The sequence below is a fragment of the Parasteatoda tepidariorum genome, chromosome 6, assembly GCF_982258835.1.
Source record: "Parasteatoda tepidariorum strain Cologne lab strain chromosome 6, Ptep-v5.0, whole genome shotgun sequence".
NCBI lineage: Eukaryota > Metazoa > Arthropoda > Arachnida > Araneae > Theridiidae > Parasteatoda > Parasteatoda tepidariorum.
In genome coordinates, this window is record NC_141760.1 from 101,284,309 (window position 1) to 101,309,194 (window position 24,886).

General features: G+C 29.6%; 1 protein-coding gene across 1 annotated transcript in view; it reads left to right on the forward strand.

Annotated features, from left to right (window-relative positions):
- Positions 1 to 24,886, forward strand: part of LOC107449361 (A-type potassium channel modulatory protein KCNIP1) — a 135,013-nt gene that overhangs the window by 61,416 nt on the left and 48,711 nt on the right. The window lies entirely within an intron of this gene.

Here is a 24,886-nt window from a genome sequence, read left to right on the forward strand (position 1 = left end):
AAATATTAATAATGAATTTATACAAATTAATACTAATTTTTTAATTAATTTTTTTCTGAAATTTAATAAAGCAAATTTAAAAAAAGAAACTTTTTATTTGAGAAATTTAGAAATATTTTATACCATTAGATTTGATTAATAAATTGATTATTAATCTTAAATGCTGGATTTTACATTTATTGGGTACAAAATAATTCTTAATAATGAATTTCTAATTTGTCCAGTGTAGGGATTAAACCTATTATTTGTACTTACCTCCTTCCTCTTTGATTTTTATTAGGAAGTTGGTTTTTATCATTATTTTGGTGTACTATCTCTATAAAGCAGTAGAAATATTATAATTATTTTTTGGGAGATTATTATTTTTTTTCAAGTATAATGTTAGTTATTAAATGAATTAATATTATAACTCGTTAATTGCATTTATTTCTTTAAGGATTATATTTGTTATGAAGAAAGTTGAACGATGACTTGATTTTTATCAGTGGACCAAAGTTTTATCTCTTAAAAACGATAGCAATATTTTTTTATTAGAACATATTAAATTAAAAGTTTCATTGTGCTTCCAAAACTTCTGATAAATTAGAAAATTCAAATGATCTTTAAATCATGTTCACTTTTCATTTTTATTATTATTTTATTGTTATTATCATGAGGGGGCCTCACATCGCTTATTTTCTTGATTTTATCTAAAAGATATTTTTTATCAGTTATCCAAGTTTATTTATTTAATTAATTTTTTTTTTCGACTCTTAGAGATTGTTTCGAATCTCGCAAATTTTATTACGTTTTGAGTCCCAGTTCATGAATTAATGCTCTTATTAAAACTTTAAAATTACTTTTTTTTTTTCAAATCAAAAATGTGGTATTTTATCATTACACAGCAGTGGAGGGTTATTCATTTTTCTTACTTAGCAAAATTTAAAATATTTTATTCACAAAATACCTGTTCCTTATATTTTACTCAAAAATACAACTGATTTTTATCAATCCGGTATTTAAATTTTGCAGACTTTATAGGTTTCTGATAAAGTGGATCATTGATTGAAAAAAAAGAAAGTTTATATATTTTATAATTACTTATTTAAATATATTTAATAATTTAAAGTGACAAAAAAGACATTACTTTTCGGCTCATCTAATTTATTAAGTGAAAAAAAGATTTAATTAATCACTAAAACTTGAACATTTAAAAATAATGTGAGTTCAATTCTTAAAAATAAAGTAAAAACTTGGCGCTTTAAAATATATTTCAAAATTTTTATTATATGTTAGAAAAAAATTTAATACAATGATATAATTTTTATTTTGTTTATATTTAAGAAATTTAAAAATTATAACTATAGAAAATATTATACTGTATATTAACGCTATATTATAAATTATTACTATTATTATACTAAAGAAAAACAGCAAGAAAGTAAAAATAAACTAACTAAAACAAAAATGTAAAAAATGATTATTACTAAATTAAAAAAAGGAAAAACTTTTTTTAAAAACACATTTATCACGTACTTAAGATTATAATTTATCGAGATTAGTTGACAACAAAGTAAGTTATAATTTTCAATTTTGTCCAAATTTAACACCATTTTAAGTTTAATATTCAGAAATTTACAAAGTAAAGAAAAGTAACAAGTAGGGAGAAGCACGTAAAATTTTGAAATCTGAAAATCAACATTAAATTAATAAAATGACGGTGTATCACTTGGCCACTTACTAAATCACTCACCAAATCACTTGGGCCATCCAATTGATTCTATTTATTTTTTTTGTATTTAATAATATCGGGTTGTGTTTATAAATCTTGAAAAGTTCAAAGTTAAATCTCCTTCTCCAGTTATTGTTTTCATTTACACCACCAAGTATACTCTGCAAAATCTTTCTCACAAACATTGCGTTACAATTTTTCTCCAGTTTAGTCATTGTCCGAGCTTCAGAAGCGTATTTCAAGACTGGCCGGACAAGAGTTTTGTAGACTAAGAACTTTATTTTTCTAGAAAGAAACCCAGATTTAATAAATCTTCTCAGCCCATAGACAGCCCTATTTGCCAGATAGAGTCGGTTTCTTTATTTCAGGAGCCATTCTCTGATCCATTTTTTTTTATTAAAATTAGAAATACTATTAATCACCGAAAAATAAAAGAAAACGTAACATAATGGAGAGAAGAAAAAGAAACCAAGATTTAATAACTAATTTCGAATAAAAAAATGAATATTAATTTAACAAGTTCTCATTAAAAAAAAAACTCAAATTAAAACTCGGTGGCGTGACATGTCAAGAAAGTGCCAAGACAGCCAAAGAAGAAAAGTAATAGATTTTGCACTTAGATCTAAAATGAAGTAAAAATTAACTTTAACCTGCAATTGCTGCAGAGGTTTCGAGATATAATTTTTCTGTTAACCACTTCTCTTAATAATTATTTTAAAGAAAAAAAATGCAAAAAAATCAACATATTTTTTTATATTTTATTAATAAATACAAGGAACTAAAACAAAACATAATGCACAAGTTTTAAGTTGAATTTTGAATTTTTTTTTTATGTGTGTAAGAAACCTTTAATTTAAAGTCAGTTTACTATCCAGAGTTATTTCGTGCAAATGAAAAAAAGTGAAATATTAGTCTTTGTATGATAGTTCTTAAAACAAGGGACGACACATAGTGATATTTTTCAAACGTCAGTGAAAAACGTCATTTTTTTTTAACTCTTATTGCTATGTAAATTCAGCAACCATCGTATATTCAATCGCAGAAAACAGGTTTGCAATCCCTCAGTCCAACATCAAAACTCCCACATAAAACTTGGCAAACTTCCAATCACAGCCAGATTATGTTGTTTTTTTTTGGCTTCCGACCGATTAAAAACGTGATAAAACAAAATGTACTGACGCATTCTGCTAAGCCCGAGTTTTCTCATGATGATGAATATTTACAATATATACGTACCCAATAAGGCGAACCTTGCTCGAATCCCAGTCGATACGAATTTCGCACCCTGCTTGCACCAACCACAGTGCTGACGTGAAATATCCTCAGTAGATCATGGGTTAGAGTCCCCTTGTCGATAGGCTAACCGTGGGAGGTTCTCGCGGTCTTTCTCTCCATGTAACGCAAATGAGGGTTAACTCCATCAAAAAGTCCTCCACGAAAGCAAAATTTCTCCCAATACTTGATCCAGGAGTTTCCTTGTCTTCTGGATTGGGTTCAAAATGACAAGGCCACTGAGTTGCACATTAGTAGTCGTAAATCCATAAAAATTGGGTCGACGAAGGTTATAAAATAAAATTTACGTACTCGAGTTTGCTCCGGATAATCGGGCAAGCGGTTAAAATCACTGAACGGTAGGAATTTTAAGGAGAGTCTGTTATTCTCTTATTCTTTTATTTTTTTATTTTCCCGACGAACCAGAAATCCCTATAACCAGAAACCTATTTCTTTTTTCGCGTAAATTTTATATAAATGAATTTTTGTGAATTGGCCAGTGATGCACCAATATTTGCAACTTTCTATTTATCACAGAAAAAGCGTCGACTTTCACAAAACAGTTTTATCTTAGAACATTGTGGGAGTTAAAATTACTGAAGGCAAGTCGATGTTCCCCACCTCCCAAAGGGTTTTCTCGAAGAAGCGCTAAAAGAAGCACAATAGGCCTCTGTGGCTGACTGGCATTTGCACCTTCAGATCGTTAATCATGACAGGGCAGGATGTCATCGGCACTGTTGGCAAAATATACGACAAGGAATTCTGCACAAATTGTAGGGCTATTTTCTCGGAAAAGTATTAGATATACAGATAATTTTTGTGGGGAGAGAAGTTATAGACAATGTCAACATTCATCTGTAAAAAGGTACCCCAACATAGAATCGAGTTAACAGGCCTTATATACTAGTGAATTGGAATTGTATATTTGTAGTGGTAGACACACTACAGTGCTCCCCACCAGAATTATAGCTGTGATAGAATTCAATGAGTGGATATCACTAGTTGATTCATTGCTGTTTTGTGAAAAGCCGGGAGAGCTGTATTAAGATTACCGTACTTTTGAGTGCTGATCGTGAGTGCTGTATTAAGTTCACGGTCGTGGTCGCTCCTGTGTCGCCTTTAGCAGTCGAGTGCATACGTTGTGTGTGATCGAGACTGAGAAGCAACAGCGTGAGGTGATCAATGTCGCAGTCACTAGTACCAAATCAACTGTTCACTGTGAAAAATCCATCGAAGCAGACGTATTTAAATCGTAGTGGGCGTTTCTGCTAAGATAGGCGTGTTCACATCGTGTCCGAAGTTTAATGTGGGGAGAGAAGTTATAGACAATGTCAACATTCATCTATGAAAAGGTACCCCAACATAGAATTGAGTTAACATCCCTTACATACTAGTGAATTGGAATTGTATATTTGTAGTGGTAGACACACTACAATTTTATTTTAGGAAAATAAGGACATTTTAACTTTTATTTTTCAACGAGCAAAGGAAAAAAAGCTTTTAGAAGGGGAAAGATCATAAAAAGTCTTTTTTCTTTTAATCTAGCCTTTCCACATTCCGGCGTCCCCTTTACTGGGCGCCAACCACTTACCAAAAATGTACACCTTGGACCAGCCCTGACTATGGGAAACGATTCACAGTTAACAATGATGTAAACAAGAGATTTGCACTGCGTTCGTACATACGATTGTTGTTATTTAAGGCCTGTTTACATGGTCTAAGTTCTTGAATGTCACTGATTGGTCGGGAGAAGAACTGGGCATGCGCATTGTTCATATTCAACATCATAAAATTATACTTTTAATATTACTTAATAAATTCAAATAAAGTCATAATAATACAAATGGACCATAACAGATTAATTTATTTGGACTAAAATAAATGAAAACAAAATGACATAATCTGATGCCTGCTTGTTGACGTCACAAAACTTAAGAAGCTGATTGGTTAAAGGAAGAAAAACTTGGATGAAAAGTAGAACATGCTCTACTATCGTCCAAGGACTTGGACCAAGTACTTGGTTGATGGTTTATACAATCCAAGCTCAAAGCATTCCATCAATTTCAATCGATCTTCATCCAAGAACTTGGATCGTCTAAACAGGCCTTTAAATAAATAAGAAATTTGGATCTATATTTGTGTTTGTTACAATAGGGATGTCCCTATGAACCTTAGGGTGGTGGACACCCCTCTTAGATTTAACATCATATTGCACTTTGATTATTTGTAATCATGATTGCATGTAATCCTGAAAACCTGTAATTATATATTTTGATTACTTGTAATCATTTTACCTGCAATCGTTTGAAATGAATTAATGACTAGTTTTTAAATGATGGAAAATATGTTATACTTTTATTTGCAAGACAACGATCATTAGATAAAGAGGATAGCAATTTTGGATTCGTAGATAAACAATTTGGGATTCTTTGGTAGTTTCTGGAATTAAGTAGACGATTTTATATCATTTGGATTAGAGAATTACATGTAAAAGTGGACTCTTTATTTTAATCATTATTATTTGAAATTCAAACTAACGAACATTGTCTAGAAAAACGATAAGATTTACAATGAACTTCATGGCCATTGATGCAAAGATCTTGGCATGGATCCAGGAGGTCTTGAAACAAAAGTAAACAAATCGATAAGGCCAAGATTTATTTTCAAATTCGAATGATGTCACAATGCCTCCAGGTATTAAAAAAGTAGCCAAACAATCTGGCAAAATTCCCATTCCTTCTTCTAATATAACAATTCTCTGCTCACATTTAACTGCATACAAGATAAACCTAATGGCCTGCACCAGAGTTTCTTAAACTGTGAGTCGCAAAGGCAATTGGCGTCGCGGGACCCGCTGCCGAAGTCGCCAAAAATTTTAGAAAAGTTGGTATTTCTTTAAATTATTATAATAATTTTACTATTCCTAAATATTTTCACACAATGCATCTAAAAATAATTAAAAACTAGGAGGCTCCGCCCCCTGCTCGCTAGCGCTCGCCAGCCCCCGAGAATTGCTACGCAATCCTATGTGGTTCACGCCGTGAGCCATGGCTCGCTGTGCTCGCTCGCCAATGAACACAATGTTCTAGCACAAAGACATAATATATTATCATCAAAGACATAGTATTTTATCATCAAAGACATAGTATTGTACTTATGTAGAAGAATTCTACCAATGTTCTTATTAGCTTTTAAAAAAGTATATTAGCTATTTAGATTGTACAGTCCGCAAAAAAAAAAACGAATCACCCTGAATAACTTTCGTTCTAATGATCGGATTTTCACGAACTAAGTGTCAATCTTAATGGTTCCTGGGGGTGACTTCAAATATGCTAATTAATTAGTGCTAACTATTAATTAAGTTACGAAATCAGACACAAAAACGTACTTTCTCTGAATAAACATGCATTTTTTTTTACATATTTGGATTTCTTATCTTCAAAATATAGGGGGTAGCCGCAATCTGGGAAATGTGGTCCCCATAGTTTGGTCAGGAGAGCGATTCAAAATTCGTACCCCTTAATGTTAATTTCGCTTTTTGCGTTTTCAGTCATATTTTCAAAACTAATGAAGCAATTCAAAAAAAAATTTCACCCACTCATAAAACTCATTTACCCAAAGATAATTTCATGCAAAAAATAATTTTTGATAATTATTTATTATTTTTTATTATTTAATTAAAGTGAGGATGAAAAAATATTGAATTATAAGGTATGAATTTTTTTATACCATATTAATCTACATATTTTTCAATTGAAAAATCTAAAGTTTCAACTGTTTTTATTTATTAGAAGCTGAGAAAAATTAAAATTAATTATTTTTAAAAAAATAATTTGGCGACAATAAAGAAATAACTAATTGGGGCGATTAAAATTAAAATGTGATAAACTTGGGAGGAACTTGACTTCGCGCGCGTAGCGTAAAATTTCATTCATATTTTTTTCGCTAATAATCGTTTGCTAATCTTTTTATTTTTATTTCTTTCACACTATAAAATACGATGTTTCTTTTTTAGTCATTTAATAATTTACTTGCAATTTAGAAAAGAATTTTGAATAAAAAACACTTTATTCAACAAATGTCTAGTTTCAAAAAAGCGTGCTTCTGATAGAATACACCAGATTGTGCTTACTTAATTTGATTATTATTTTTTTTATTTTATTTTTTTTTTCAATAACTGATACAATTTCAATAATATGCATACGTATGCATAGATTTGGAATACTATATTTATCAATTTCTTGAATACATATTTTATAAATATTAATAAAAATACGTAGTCAACATTTTTAAACATCTCTCACAACATCGCAAATTTCTCAACGTCTTATAGGGTAAACTAAACAATGAAGGAACACTTAAGCTTAGCTTGCCTTTAAAAAAAATTCATAAAAATTTCAAAATTTGTAATTTTAGCTAAATGATGGCGTCGACATATTTGTTATTAAATGCAAAATATGTAAAAAAAAGTTAGATAACTTACATAAGATTGTTTTAAGCTTTTGGTGGTTTAAATAATAAGTAGTAAGATGACCAAGTGAAGGAACAGTTCTTACCAGTGAATAAACACTAAATTTTCCAGTGAATGAACACTTAATTTTAAGAATGTTTGATGCTCGTTAGGAGTCCATAGGCCACACAAATGTCTAAAAACAAGATTTTTCTTGGAATTACGACATATAACCATAGTTAATGTGGAAAATATTACTTTTTTCTCAGTCATTGAATGGAAAGTAAAATATGTTTGAATACATAATTTAAAAAAAAATGTTTTTCATTTTTTTCTCACAGTTTAATAGTCCGTTCTAAATTATGAATGTTTATCATTGTGTAATCCGATGATGTTTTTATTATTATTATAATTCGATCATTTTTTTGTTTACTCTTTTCCCCATATTTTTGAAGCTTTTTTTAAAATCTTTTTAAGTATTTTTTTTCTCTTCGTCATGAGTAATTTATTTCTTCTGATTTAACCTTCCTCTTTTTTCCAAATTTTTGGCCAATGTAAATGTATCTTCGAAATTTCTTTTGATTTTCTAGTTCCATTTCCAGAATTCCTCACTGGATAATAAATGAGAATAAGGAGTTTCGAAGTTTGAGTAAAACCCATCTCTCATTGACTTATATCTAGTAGTTACTTATGAAACCAATTGTTTTTGCAACTAATAATGCCTCAAGAGGACTTATCTCAAAATCAGTTTTCAAGATACTTTCATTATTAATGTTAGTTGTCTCAGCTTCAGAGCCAAAATTTGATTATACAATTGTTCTTTTTGAAATAAATTCTTCAATATTGAAAAAGGAAAGGCTATTGGATATTTGGGAGATTAAACTTTTCTGTCAATGCTCCTTTAAAAATTTGCAACATAACTTGTGAGATTTCCATCTCAAGCTTCTGAAGAAATAGCGCATCGTTACTCTCGAAGCATGTGTTTTGTTGATAAGTTGTCTTGCTCATTAATTCTTGGTGTCTGTTTTGCATGCATTTGTTACAGTCAACGTTTTCTAAATCGAATGGAAAAATATCGCATTTCATAAAAGCATTTTAACTTCATCAGTTGATGCCTCAAATCTTATTTAAAAATGGATGCAAAATTTTCTAGACATATTGTTTTACAATTCTTTTGTTTTCAAGATCTGACGACAGATTTCCATGAATTAGGTAGAAAACTAAACCAGAAAATTTGTTTTGAGGAACAAAACTTGCTCAGTTTCAAATTGATATGAGATTTATACCTATCCAGAAGAAGCAAAATATGGAATTTGATTGCATTTTTAATTAGCCATGAGTAGAAACATTTGCAATATATTTGTAAAATGTTGCTGCAGTCATCGTTCATTTCATGAACAGCTTTTTCCAATGAAATATGTAGCAGGGACTGATTCTGTAATATCTCAACGACTTCTTCTGTAAGGAAAAACTACCAATGGAGGTACTTTTTCTTTCCTAGGTACTTTAGAATATAAATCCTTATAATTTTTAAGGCCGAAGAGTTTTCCCGTTTAAGGGCAGTATTCAACTCTTGTTTCATTCGCATTGTAAATGCAATCACTCTATAAAAGGATGCCAGGGCTACTTCCCTCCTAAAGATTCTTCTGAAGTTCTTAAAACCTGTATTTCAAATATTATTCTCTAAGGGAAGTTTTGCCTTTTGAAATTATCGTCGCATTGCACTGAGTTATCGGTGGATGTCGCCTTAAAAAAACTTCACCCATTTTTCACCTAGATAATTGTCTTTAAATGGATTTTTCCTACCAGTTCCCGTTAGGACATTAATGACGGCAATAAGATAATAATTTAGCTAATTATTGGCACAAAATCCTGCAAAGAAATTTTCCATTCAAGCTTTTATTATTATATTTAGTTGTTATATTTAGTAAATAAACATAGTTTATTAAGGTGTCTAAGGTATGATGTAATAACTAATCACTACATTTATAAAGATAAATAATAAATTAATTATTATTATAATTCTTTAAATAAATTTAGCAACTAAATTTGCATATTTAAATGAAATTGTTATAGGAACTATTCATACAACATTTAACTGAATTTTAGGAGTCCTCTATGTCGCTGAACTACTAATTATCCATGTAAAATCATATTTCACTCCTACTATTCATTCACTGGGAAATTTATTCTCAGTGAAGGAACATGCCTGTTCCTTCACTGGTTAGAAGTTGTTTTTTTAATTTCTAACATAATTTTGATTTATAATATGACAAAAGGTACAAGAAAATTAAAATTTTTCTTTTATTTTCATTAACTTGAAAAAATCCCAATAAAGGAACACTTGTTTATTCATTGGTTTTTCATCGTTTGGTAATTCAGTTAATAAGTACCCCCTAATCTCAGTACCTGCTTATGTTATGATGCTTGAAATAAATAAAACGTAACTTCAATAACCATATTTTGAACAACTTTTTCACAATGAGAAAAAAAGCATTATTATATGCAATTAATTTTACTTTAAACGGATAACTAGCACCACTGACCTTATAATTGTGTCAAAGAAACAAGGCGTTGAGCAGATACTAACAAATTCAAAACTTTTTCCAGAGAAGACTCTAAGACCAGGAAACTCAATGCATTGTTAGATAACTTCCTATTGTTAGGTAGTAAGCTACTGTTACCAATCAATCTAAATTAAAACGTTTAAAATCTTATTTTAAAAAAATATCTATGAAATGTTCCTTCACTGGGGTGTGTTCCATCACTGGTTGGCTTACCTTATATCGCCTTAATCTTAATAGAAATTTCTGGAAGTGTTTCACAAATGTTTCGCAGAACTATTTTACCAGTTATTTAAGTAAATTTTGACATTTTTAAGACTCTCATTCTTTACCCTTTTACGTTTATTATTTCTTTATTAATATACTAATCAATTCTTTTAGTTCTTTAATTTAGGTTTTCTTTAAAGTAAAGTTCCTTTCTAAATTATAGTCAAGTTTTCTTAAAAATAATTATTGTCTGCTAGCTAAGAATAAAACCTTGTTAAGAAATTAAAAACATTCCGCTGTTTAAAATTATTTAATGCAAAACAGCTGATTATTTACTAAGCATACTATTTTTTTTGAAGAAAGAGTATAAATTATTAATTGTCTTTTTTTTGTTGTTTCTTTTGACTTCAACATAGATTATCTAAAATAGTTTTGATGTTTTATAAGTCACTACAAAGAGTTTGAAGATACAGAACATAAAAAGCTGTCGAATACGCAGCCAAATTTTTAAGCGTCTTAAAATATCTCAGCATCTTAAATGTCGTCCTAACATCCTAGTTGTGAAATTAAATTTTTAATTATCTGATCACGTGTGATTCACTAATTATTTCATTATATCTTTTACTCTTTCTTTATGATACCAAGTAGATTTTTTTCCTGATAATATACTAAACTATTTTGTTAATTTTTTTACTTTAGCACGATTCCCAATATATTATTGTAGTATAATTTGTTATCAGGAAAATGCCTTATTTTGTTAAGTAGGAAATACTAAAAATTGAAATTTGTAAGAAGGTTCCGAAGCCGTGCCAATTTTAGAGTCATCTGATTTTAAAAAAATGCTATAAAAATACGCAATTTCCGAACTTATTTTAATAAAAAAATAAATAAAAGAAACCGTGGCAAGAAGGCTAACATACTTTTTACAGAAACTGTGAAAACTAATTTTTTCTATATTTCGTCAAAAGAGGATAAGAATGATATTGCTCCAAGGGACCCACTCAATAATTTCGCTATTTCCAGAATGAAATCTGTTTGATCGAAACATATTATTCCTTGAAAATTAACTTTTATTATTTATCTAAGCTTATTCCATTTATTTAATAATACAGGTATTAAGGTTAAGAATATGCAATGGAAGCCCCGTTTACTATTATACTATAAATGCATTAAATCATATAGCTTGAATAATTTATTTTAAGCAAATTATTTAATAATTTTAAGCAAATAAGGGTGTAAAAAAAAAATTTTTTTTTTAATGGCGGGCACTTGGAGCTATTGTCCATTGGCCACAGAAAGTGCCAGAACTGCTAATTCTCTTTTCGTTACCCAGTGGGCACCTGTGGCGAAGCCACGGCGGTGGAACAGCGTCGCCCACGTCACACTACCACAACCCGTTTCTAGGGCGGGTCACATTCACACACAAAGGAGAAAGGACATAGAACACAGATAGAGGGAAAGAAACATCCATGCCTTGCCCGGGATTCGAACCCAGAACCTTTCTGATGCAAGGACAGTTCCCTGCCCCCTACACAGACTGGTCGGCGGGTGTAAAAAGAAACTCGATCAAAATACTCCGATAGCATACCCTAAAAAATATATATAGAATAAACTTTGGCATTGATACATAAAAAATACCTTTTCAAAACTTATTTTAATATCGAGTGAAATAATTTAATATGTTGTGTAACTAGATGGATAATCCCAAGAAACTAAATCGAAAATATGAAAACTTCATTGCTTTAAAAAAATAATAGATGATAATAAAAGTAGACATGTTTTGAGAGTCCAATAATGAAAGTCACAAGTCATTCAAGCCTGACAAGTCTTGAGAATGGGCGATTATATTTGAACGCTCGAAACATGTCGACTTTTACTTCCCTCTTCATATGTTTTGAAGCCAGTTGAGCTTTTATCGTCAATTATACTGTTTTACATTTGGGTCTTGATCATTATTTTGATAAGGATTTTACACTCGTTAAAGTAAACATATGCATTTCAATATTTTAACAGGATTCATGTGGTCTTTAAAAACGTAAGAGCATCAATATTGTAAAAGTTATATTTAACTAAAAAATTAAAATTTTGACACCGGATATTTTGAGTTAATGAAATAAAATATTTTATCTTTTAAGTTTTTGGGCCCCATTTCAGTAACTTAAAGATCTTACTAGCTCTGTTTAAAAGCAGAGTATCAGATATATATAAGAAAACATAAATAATCATAGTAGCAGTATTTGGTGGTAAATGTAGCTTATCGTAATTGAAGAATATGCTGTGCGACATTGTATGGTGAATTTGCGAACGTAAGTTTCAGAATGCATCGAAACACGAGGATGCTATTTGCTAATCATCTTTATCCAAAGAAAACAACCATGTAACCTAAATATCTAGCAGAATGAATCGATTTTATAAACAACGAATCATACAATATACAGCATATTATTTCAATATCTTATTCTTAAACAAAACATATTTCAATGTCTTTAAAATGCCACTAAACATTCAGCAATTCCTTGAGTTATAGAAAAAAGAAATATCGTAAATTATAGAAAACCTTGTAAATGTGCATTAGAATTACTATACAATCTACTTTTTATTTTTCAAGTACTTTTTTTTTCTTCAAACTTTCTTGCTTAGAAGACTCGATTAAAGCTGTAAAAATGATTATCCCTAAAATTTTGTATTTAGCTATAATAAGTTATGTTAATTTAATTTTAGTATGAAATCCTCGAATAAATATAGCAAAAACAGCATAATCTATATAATATCGGTAAAAAGTTCATGTATTTAAATTCTAAAAACTTAGAAAATCATAAATAATTTATAAATCGATACAAATTTTCTTTTCAAAGGGGATAAAAATATTTTTTTTTGCTTTTTGGACAGAAATCAGCTTAAATTGTCTATTGCCTAGAAACTTTGAGATATTTACTATTAACAATTAATTAAACCTCTCCCAGCAATTACAAACATTATTTCAATTTTTTCTACAGTCAGAGCGTGGTTGCCTAGCAACCTAGTAAAATTACGCATTCCTCTTTTGAATTAGTCAATGGGTTATCTTAAAATATTCATTTGCGCAGGCGACTTTTTTTGGCGGTTTTCTGGACTATCGCCAAATATATAAACCTTTATTGCTACCCAATTTACCACCCAATTTTTTTAAAATTTTGTCTACCCCCCCTAATTCAAGTGTCTAGATTCCATATATGTAAAAAAAAATATATGTTTATTCAGAAAAAGTACGTTTTTGTGTCTGATTTCGTAACTTAATTAATAGTTAGCACTAATTAATTAGCATATTTGAGGTCACCCCCAGGAACCATTAAGATTGACACTTAGTTCGTGAAAATCCGATCATTAGAACGAAAGTTATTCAGGGTGATTCGTTTTTTTTTTTTGCGGACTGTACATGGTGAAAAAATCAAAACATTAGCTAAATGAGAAACATATTAGCAAAATAAATTATCAAATATTGCTTCACTAATATTCTGCATTTTAAAGCATGAAAATTCAATGCATAAATAAACGCGAAATATAAAAAAAATCAATGCATTCAATACAAACACTTAAACGTGTTTTAGACGTTTAGGTAGCTCCCAGTAGAAAAATATCAATTCAACAGCGGCCTTTTAAAGCATTCTCACTTCAATTAATTAATTAATTCCTAATTGGGTATACTATAGCCTACGTCACAGGTTGTGTTATTCCTACTAAATTTAACCCATGAACGGCATTTTCTGCGAGCCTAACTTCAAGCCACAAATAAACAAACGAAGTGTTTGATCGTTTAAATAGCTGCTCGCCAGATTTTATTGCATTATAAAGAAAAGTAATTGATATTCGATTTTTGATTAATAATTGATTTATGTGGATAGTGGCATTTATGTGGATAGTGGCATAGAATTTAGCATTGCGTCATGGTAAATGTTATTCCTACTAAGTGGAAGTAGTTGTGTTTTTTTTATATTATACCCAATTGAGTTTAAATTAAATATTGTCATGTTTTTAGTGCATGAATCTGAATTGAACAACCTGATAATGCTCATTCTGGTTATTGTTATCTGGTTGCTCACTACGTGCTCTTGCGCGCCGAATCCAATCAATTAAAAATGAAAACTGTTGCCAGCGCGAGAAAAGAAATATCATCGGTTTTATTGATACATACATACGTACGTATTAGCGTTTTATATAATATAGATAAGTGAATGCAGGCAAAAACAAAACGAAGCGTTTCAACGCATTACTTTATAATAGAGTCTTGCTTTGCATGCGACACTGTCAGTTTCGCGTGTGTCGGATTTGCGCTGCCTAATTGCGTCCCACTCTTCAGTCTGAATTCGAAAAACAAAAACGTCAACAATAGTATCATTGTTTCAGATAATGTCATCCACCCATTTTTCGTAGTTTGAGATTTATAAGTAGATCCCATTTTTCTTTCATTCGATGGAAAAAAATTTTGGTACTCATCGATTAGAGGGATCACATGTTGGTGATTGCTTTTCTAAGTGACATGAGCATTGGTCCCCTTAACTAACACGTTTGAACTTTAATATCGCCATGCATTGTCAAAATACAGAGATGTTTATATCACAATATTTTTTTAATTGAACTCATTTACATAATTTTTTCATAGGCTAATATTTTAGTTGCCCAAATAAAATTTACCAAGAATCACTGTATCGTTTTCAATAATCATCGTAGCTATGAATTGTTGCCAATAATGATCGCGATATTGTATTTCATACACCTGCGGGATAAGTGTTATCGACAAAGATAACCTTCATCTATTAAGAGGTACCCTAAGACAGAATCAAGTTAACATGTCTTACATACTAGTGAACAGGAATTTAATAGCTGTAGTGGTAGATACGCTACAGTACTCCCCCGTCAGAATTTTATCTGTGACAGAATTCGATCAATGGATATCGCTAGTTGATTCACTGCTGATATGCGAGTGGCCAGAAGAGCTGTATTAAGATCACCGGACTTAACGTGCTTGTCGTGAGAGGCTTAATTAAAAGGACGGTAGTGTGCGCTGTCGCTAATGTGTTGTTATTAGTAGTTGCATGTTTAAAAGCACCGTTGTGCCTGATTGAGACTGAGTAACAGCAACACGAGAAGGAAAATGTTGTAGTCCCAAATTGCAAATTAATCGTTCACTGAGTTCCACCCATCAAACTAGGCGTGTTCATATACAGGTGGGCATTTCTGTCTAGGTAGGCGTGTTGAAATCGCGTCCCAAAGTCACCAATGTGGGGTGATTGTTATTGACAGTATCAAGAAGTACCCCCTGGTAGAATCGAAACTGCGGAAATTAATAATGGGTAACACGGAGTACCTGGCCACTAAAGCCATCTCCGTAAATGATGAATTAAATATTGAATCAAAAGCCTATATTATTACAATTAGTTCATTAGTTAGATTAATAGTTAGTAATTAATTAAAATGAAAGAAATGAGATGAGAAGGAAAAGACAACACATTTAAAGGACAGCACAAACAGATATCAACTAAAAACATAAATTGGTAAATTACTAGGTTAGGAACTTAATAAAAATATGTTTTATTTATTTTTTAACTATAAAAATTTATCGATTAATAAAGATGTTAGTCGGCTATTTACTAATAAGAGATAGGATCGAGTTAACATGTCTTATATACTAGTAAACTGTAATTTAATTGCTATAGTGGTAGCTACGTATAAACCAGAATCTGACGTTGACTGTACGTGAACTTCGTACTTTGGCGAACTTTATTTCGTGATTTTTATGATCATTAAGTACCAAAATTTTCTCATGAAACAAATTTCATTTTAGTTAACTTTAAAAAAAAATAATAATCAGGATATCATACATGTCACGTGACATGGTAAAGTACACATTTTCATCTCAAACATCTTAGACAATGACGACCTTGATTTATTGATGAAAAAGTGATTCTATTTATTTGACATTTTTAAAATCATATTATGTCCGATGTAATTATTTTAATATCACAGTTTAAAGAATTTTGAGTTAAACTTTAATTTTTATTTATTTATTTTTGCCTCCATGAAATTGAGCAAACACCTTTTTAATCCTAACATAACCATAAATTATATGAAATTTGGTATCGACAAAAAAATCTCATTAAAATCTACAAGAAGCAAGATTTTGTTTTTTAATTATGACAAGCTTATGAAATTAAAAAAACACATTAGAGCAATACATCGAATTCCCAGTAAAACACGATTTTTTTTCCCATCATAAGGAGCATATCTAATCAAATTCCTCAAGAAGCACGTGCTATTTTCATCGTAACAAAATTCTTAAATGAAAAAATAATTATAATAATAATTAAGTAAAGAAAATCGCATAAAAATCATCCTAAAAAGGAACCATTTTTTGACCATAACGAATTTATTAAAAAGTGGCATCAAACCACTTGGAAGAACGGGCTACGAGATAGAACATTATTTGTGTGAAATAATTTTTTTTTCTTCTTTGCTTTTTTGCATCATTTTAGATAATTAAAAATAAAAGACCACAAATCAACAAAAACAACAGACTGGAATAAAATATCATATCACAAATAATATTTCAGAGAAAAGAATTTGGAATCAAAAAGTTACATTAATATGCATAATTAGAAAGCATCATTTTTGTAGCATGTTAAAAGGAACTTCCTCGGCAGTCAAAGTTAAGAAAAAGGCCTGACATAGTTTAGAGCTCTTCCCGGTGGAAAATGAGTTTAAAATTGTACATCCACGAGTATCATAATTTTGAGACAATGGTTATTAATACTCGAAATGAGAAAATTGATATTAATACTCAAGTAAAAAAGAAAAATTCTTAAACTTTTTTTTTTAGAGAGAGAGAGAAATGTTGGAATAAAAATAGAGATCGCCAAAAGGCGAACACAGGTTACCCATTAGCAAAATGGTTGTCTATTTTTTTACCCTCTTTATTTGTCTATTAGTATTGAAAACGATCCAGTTTGAACTGTAGGTTAGAATTTCTGATTCTAAATCATAATAACAAAAATATCTTTCACATGATTAAGTTATCTTTTATTCATAACTCAAGAAGTATTTATGGGATCTCTCTGGTCCCATATCTCCAAAATAAACTCTCCAACTTAATGCATAACAAAATTAAAAGTGAAAAAAAGAATTCTATAAAAATTATCAAACAGCAGCGGTCGCCATAGCTACGCATGCAATGACAACGCATGCGCACTTTTTACTATTACCCTTGAAAACAGTTAAAAAGTATGATGCTGTCCAAATAAGGTGTGCACTCCATCAAACCCAAAACAACACCCATTTTGACAATAGGTAATAAAGATATAAAAATCTTCAGTATCTAAAGTTCTGTGGCAGTTTGAGGTTTCGCATGGTAAAAAGAAATTAGATTGACCTAAAATGATAAAGTGAACTAAAATGAAGTCAACACATTCAACACCTCAAGTCCGATGGCAGGGTTAGATTTGGTATGGTAATGTTAAGGCTAATGTAATGATCAGTTAATATTAATAAAAGACGGTTGTTATTGACAATAACTGGATATTGCTATTAATAATATCTAGTTATTATAATTATAGCCAGAATTATTACTTTAACAGTAACAGTATGAAGAGATTTAAATTAACTTAAGCCTTAGGTGATGAAGCCAACTCATTTTTAGTGTTACAAATGATATAGGAAGTAGGCTTAGTACTTCACATTAAATCACTTAAAATAGTATTTAATATTTTTCTATTAAAATATGCAAATAAATCTGCATAGTTCCATTGTCTTTATAATATTTACCACAATATGCATTGTTCCGCAGCAATTCCAGCAACAATAACTTTTTTGATGATATTTATTTTCTGCCCGATGTTTAGGAAAATCTAAAGGAATTAAACTCGTTGAAAAATATTTATTTTTTTACGAGGAAATTATACTTCTTTTTTTTAATACGCCTTTATGAAAAGTTCCAAATCTTTTTCTGTATGAAATCGGGCTCCAGGAAAAGAAAAGGAAAAAAACTGTCTTCTTTTCAGTTGTTTACCAAACCGCTTTGATAAACATTTTTTTTTCTTTTTTATTATACAAAGAGATAGAAGAATGGAAGAGGAAAGCAGGGGAGGTGTGGACTATGATATCTCTTCATAGAATACAAAGAACCTGTTCATTTTCGGAGGAAAGTAAAGTAAAAGTTTGAGAAACATTTCTGTGAATAGAGCAGTGAAACCATTTCATTTTTTTTTTCTCTACACAGTTTATTTCACGCATTTTTAATCTCTTTAACTCTGCAAAAATTACCTTTGTCAAGGAATACACCCAAGAACTAGGGGGCTCCAATTCCTGCTCGCAGCGCACGCTGACCCCAGAACTGCTTTTGCAGTTCCTTTCAGATTATTTCACAAATCAAGCTCGCTCATTGGCTGATATTAAAAGCGATGAGATCATTTATTTTTCTGGAATTTGAAAACGATAATAAAAATTACAAAACGATGGGTGATCTAATTGCGCCTTCATTATTGTTGTATTTCATAAGTGATCAAGTTACGCCACTGATGTTTTTCAGTTTTGATTTGTTCTTGAGTATGATGTTTATTATTTGGTAGAACTGTTATGTTTAAGATTATTATAATGTTGTTGAGTTTTTAACGTCAGTATTGGTAGTTTTTTCAAACAGAGTTGTGTTTTAATTATTTTCTAGTTCATGCTTTAATATTTCAGTTGTGTTTTTAATCCGTTCTAATTCGTGTTTTTGACAGTTACAGCTTTTATATTAGACTGATTTCGAATGTTCGTTGGTATTCTTTTTCAGATAAATATCAAAAAATATGCAACATACTGTCACTACTACAGGAGTTCGTATCAATGGAAATAAATGTAGCAATTTTTAAGACACCAAAAATTTATTAGTAAAAATTTTCAGAATATGCAGCTCAATTACAGAACCTCAGACGGGCCAATGATCTAACTCAGGTCAGAACACTACTACTATCACAAGACTGCTCTTTCTGACGAGGTACACTCCTATCATAGAGGCTTCGCGATGAAACCCGGGACTTTCAACGTGACTCTACTAGACGATTCTCGTATAACTCCGTAAATATTGGATTGATCACTTTAAAATTCAGTTTCCAAAACTATCATTTTGTCACCAAAATGGTCACCAAGTAACGCCAAGACAAAAAAAGATTATCGCCAAGTCTTAAAAAATTCTGAGTATTCCATGAGAACTGAGTATTCCATGAGAAATAAATACGTTAGACGTTATTTCCTCTTTAAATAATGCTAGAATTACATTCTAATTAAATTGTTAATTTAGGGTCTGTTTGAGATATTAAGCCTCATAACAAGAAAATATTTACAAAATTATTCACCTACTTACAAATTCGTAACATTGCCCACCTCCCAAAAACTGCACGTCCCTGGCGGTATTATTGAATAGGAGATAAAAATAATACAGTACTAAACTACGTTATAAAATTTGGGATTAAAATTTTTTAACCATGATTAAATGGAAAGTAACGTACGTCATTTAACACATAACACTACAAATTTACTTTGAAATAATTTTACTTTATTTGCAATGAAAAAGGTCAGGATCTAGAAATTTTATTCTCAGTATGATAAGAGGCTATCCGATCATAATAGTTTTGCAAGATGGTGAGTTCCTGATTCGAACCTTTGAACTCTGTCATTCAATCTTCAGAAGATTTTTTACGGACTATTCCAGTTAGACTGTTACTTGAGAGAAAGTTCGCCACGTCAAATTGGACTTAAGACAGACTTTATCATCCATCTGGAACAAGTGTCTTTTTTCTCCGGTGTTATACCTTGACTTCTTCCTCTCTGCCGTCTTGTTGTCTATTTTCGAACTAATTGTCAAATCTTAAAATTTTTTTGCTTCTTCATATTCCCTGTACTCTTTGCTACACACGTAGCTTTTGCTATACACACGTAGTTTCAAAGTTCTAAATCTCATAAATTTTGAGCAGCAAAACAAAATGTGACGTAGAACGAAGAGAAAGAGACAGAGAGAGAAAGAAAAAAAATAGCTAAAAATCATACTCTCAAAGTTACGAAAACTTAAAAAAAAAACTTAAATTTTTAAAAACAAATCAACAAAAAAGTTGTGTTCGCCTTATTACGATTAGTGGTTTCTCATTGGTCGAATGCTTTTTCTTTCTGGATTGACTCCGTTAAACGCCACAACATTTCAAATCATGGGTTGCAAAAACTGTCTCCATTGATGTTTGTCGTCGGATTGGTTTTTCATATCCTGCCTATGTACGTGTTTCAAGACGTCACAAAATACTTTTCCTTCTTCAGTATTCATATTTATATTGAAATCACCATCAAGCCAGTAATTATACGTTAATAATAAAAGGAATATGAAAATACTTTAAATTATTATCATGTAAATACATTAAAAATGCCTGCTAGTAAAAATGAAAAGCAAAACAGCAGCGGTCGCCATAGCAACGCAAGCAATGACGACGCATGCGCACTGTTGACAGTGTATTTCAAATTAATTATCAAATGTTGAATTTTTTTTATTCCATTGTTCTTCCTTTTTCTTCGCACCTTTTTAATTTCAAGTTTCTAAGTCAGATAATTTTTGCGTAGCGAGACAAAATATAACGTTAAGTATAGCAAAATATTAATTAACAAACAAAATTAACAAAATTTTAATGAAACATATGAGACAGTTGCGGTTGCCCTTACTGATTGAAAGATTGATAGTTGCGTGACTGATTGAAAGAGACCTTCAATAAAACGAAGGCCATGTCTGACTTGTACGAACACAGGAACTCGAAAGTTACACGATCTGTTCTTTCGTGAATATTATCATTATCTTAACCTATTTTAGGAAAAACACCTTCAACATTTTAAAAAAGAACTTCTGATATTTATTTTAGACTCTTTTATTAAGTGATTCATATTAAAGATAGTTTCAGGGACCACTGAACCAGGGGCCAAAAGGGTCTCCTCATATTTTATAAATAACGGGGCATAACACGGTTAAAAATTGCGAGTCACGTTGCCTTCAAAAATTGGTAATTCATTTGCTGGCTGCATAAAATGGAGTACATAATATTGGCTACATAATATTTTGTCAGTTTAATTAATTAGGGCCGGAAAAAAAAGTAAGGAACTGAAGACATTTTGATAAATACGCGATTGCAGTTGGAAAAATTACGTTTATACAGAAAAAAGTAGGTAAATTTGAAACAACGATTTCTCATTTGAGTACTAATTCAGCAAATAAGCTGTTTTCACAAAAAAAAGTGTAAGAAACTGAAAAAAATAAACTGTTTACTGTTAAGAATTCAGTAAATAAACTGTTGTCGTAAAAAAAGTAATTAAAACAAAAATTTTAAGTATAGTTTTATGCCAGGAACTTAAGAATTTATTGCCCAAAAACAATCGAATTTTTATACCAATTTTATATTTACATCTTTTATATGTGGCATTTCAAAACGCAAATATTTAAGTTTTCCAAAAAAGAAGAAATTCGAAGACGGAGATTAAAACAATCTTTTACTCTTCTTCTGTTGGATAATTTATAACTTATTTGTGATATCTCTGATAATTTATAACTAATAATTATTTCGAACTACACAAAATTAATGTCATATATGAATTCCAAACTTCTTTGTAAAAAGAAATTCATCCCAATCGGCAAGTGACACTTCTGATATCTTTCCTTAAGAGTGGACGGATGTGCTAATTAGTGATTTTCAGCAAATTTGCTTTTAAATTTTTTTTGTTTTGTTTTTTGTTATTTGGCTGAATTACTATGATTTCTGTATACGAAGATATCGCTTTGTGCACTCTCATTGGACAGAAAAACCACGTGTTTGCATTAAAAAACAAGAAAGATCGACAATATCAGCTTAAATCTATATCGAAATATTTTATGAATTTTATATTGATCCATCATCCATACAAAATTAATGAACCAGTAAATTATTTATTTTTTTAAAACGAAATATTATTTTTTTTGTGTTTATCTATAAACTATTTATCCGTAATAGTTGGATCATGTGGTATTTATTCATCATCACTGTTAATATTATTCTCTATTGATAGTGTTTTTTATTTTGATTATTATTTAAATTCAAAGACTTCTATGCGATAATTTCAAGCCTTTTAATAATAAAAATACGTATCGGACAAGGAAATATCGCTATCATTATCAATATCTATGTATCTATATTTATCGAATACTGTTATATCATGATCATTATCGATAATATAACAAATTAAAAAGATAGTATCGCAATGCATAACGATAATTATTGAATACGATACTGTTGTGAGATTTGTTATTTTATTTTATTTATTTATATATTTATTTATTTTATTTTATTTATATATTTATTTATTTATATATTTATTTATTTAATTTTACTTAAATATTTATTTATTTTTTTATATATATTTATTTATTTCATTTTATTTTATTTATTTATATATTTATTTATTTCATTTTATTTATTTATATATTTATTTATTTCATTTTATTTATTTATATATTTATTTATTTCGTTTTATAATTTTTTTGGTATACGAAATTCGTAACCAATGTAAAAATTATAAATGTCTTAAAATGGAAAATTATCACAATATAATTTGCAATATAGATCATTAAACGTGATGTTAAATTGCAGCACTTTCTATAGGGAATAGGACTAGTCGATATATCGCGTAGTGCAATACATATCCGAGTTTTAATACATCGATATATCAAGAAATATCGATTAACCGCAGTGATCGTCAAGCCGATAGTAGCTGTTTTCGTTTCAAGCGGTGCATCAGATTTACGACTTAAGCTGCCGATATAAGAAGATGCTCGTGATTTATTGATATAACGATTTAGCATGTGAGGATCCTTGCTTACGCTAACGCTGTTAAGCGTATGACAAAAGCAATTTTGCTATGTTCGTTTTAAATTTTGAATAAGCAAGCGTTGAATAAGTCGCGGTTTCGTGCGTGAATCGCTGTCTGAATGTAGAACGCAATGAATTTTAAAAAAAAAAAAATTTGCACTTTTTTTCGAGATTTTTAGTGGAACTGCTGTTATTTAGCGATGGCTGTGCATTATTTCTCCAAGATTTAACAGCATTTCTTTTAAGTAAATTATTTTTTATAGGACTTCTGCTTTTTTTTTTGAGATAGCCCTACATTATTTCGTCAGTTATTTTTCTTTCTGGATTTAAACAAGTTTCTTAAGGAATAATTTCAGTAGAACTTCTATGTTACTTTGCAATCACTATGCATTATTCGTTCGAAACTCATCTATTTAAGAAAAAAAATATGTATAGAAAATTGCCATTAGTGCGACTTTTTTTCCCCCATTTTAGTGGTACAGTTTAAACAAGGATTTTTAAAATTTATATTTTGTTATTTAAAGTTTGTTTGTTTGTACTTTTTTTTCTTTTAACAATTCTTTCAATGCACGTAAGTCTAATAATTTGATAGCGTTTTAATATTTTTAAATCAAAACATCTAAAGTCGTTTTTATTTTTAAAAAATTAAAACGAAGCTTACATTTATTTATTTGATATTCGGCCATTAGTTAATTCAACTTTATTATTTGTAATAAAAAAAAATCCATTTTTTAATTTTTATTTTAAATCGTTTATACTAAAATCAAGAGTATTTTGCTAATTTTTTAACCGTTTTTTCTTAATTTTTAAGAATTTCTCAATACATATGAGTTACTTTCTTTTCTTTCATTATTATTTTTTTTAAATTTTTAATTCTTTAGATCTTGAGCTGTTTTCACTTTTGAAATATTAAAGAAAGTTACCCTTAATTTTTTTTTTTTTAAGAATGTGGCTGTTACTTAAAAAGAAAAATCTTTTTTTAATTAAATAAAAAGTTAAGCAATGTTTCGACGACTTAAAACTTGAGTTAGTTAAATATTTTGTTAGAAATTCGGTATATTTTGAAACTAATAAATTTAAAGTCAATTTTATTTTCACAAAAAATACGTAAATAAAGCAAAACTTACATTTATCTTTACTAAACGTATGGAATTCTTGACCATTAATCAATACATGGTAAATAGATAGAAAAAAATCCAGTGACGTTTCATGGGTAAATTATTTTTTTCAAATTAATTTAAAAATTGTTTTTTTTAAGTGCACAGTTACTTTTGTTTGAATTTAACCTATCTTTTTTTCAATTTTAAAATATTTCTTACAATATATGTGATTAAAATATTTGGAGAGAATTTTATTATTATTTTTTAACCATTAAATATTAAGTCGTTTTTAATTTTAAAAAAAAATTTAAAACAAAGCTTATTCTTGATTTTCTTTTTTTTACTTTTAGAATTCAGTCTTAATTAAATTCATCTTTATTATTGTAATTAAAAAAATTAAACAATTTTATTGATGTTTTAAGAGCATTTTTTATAATAGTTATCTTTTTTTTTTAAAATATTGATTATCTCTTACTGATTTTAGATTGATTTAAGATTTCTGATTGTGTAGTTTTGTTTCAAAATAAACAATATTCGAACATGTGTTATATCGCGATGTCCTACAGACGAAATATCACGATATAAAATATCTCCTGTACTCCAATCCTGATAGGGATCAATGTTCTCGATCGAAAAGCAGTCTCCAACATCGATCAAACTCGATCGAAAAAGCAGTCTCTCCATCACATGTTTCCTACAAC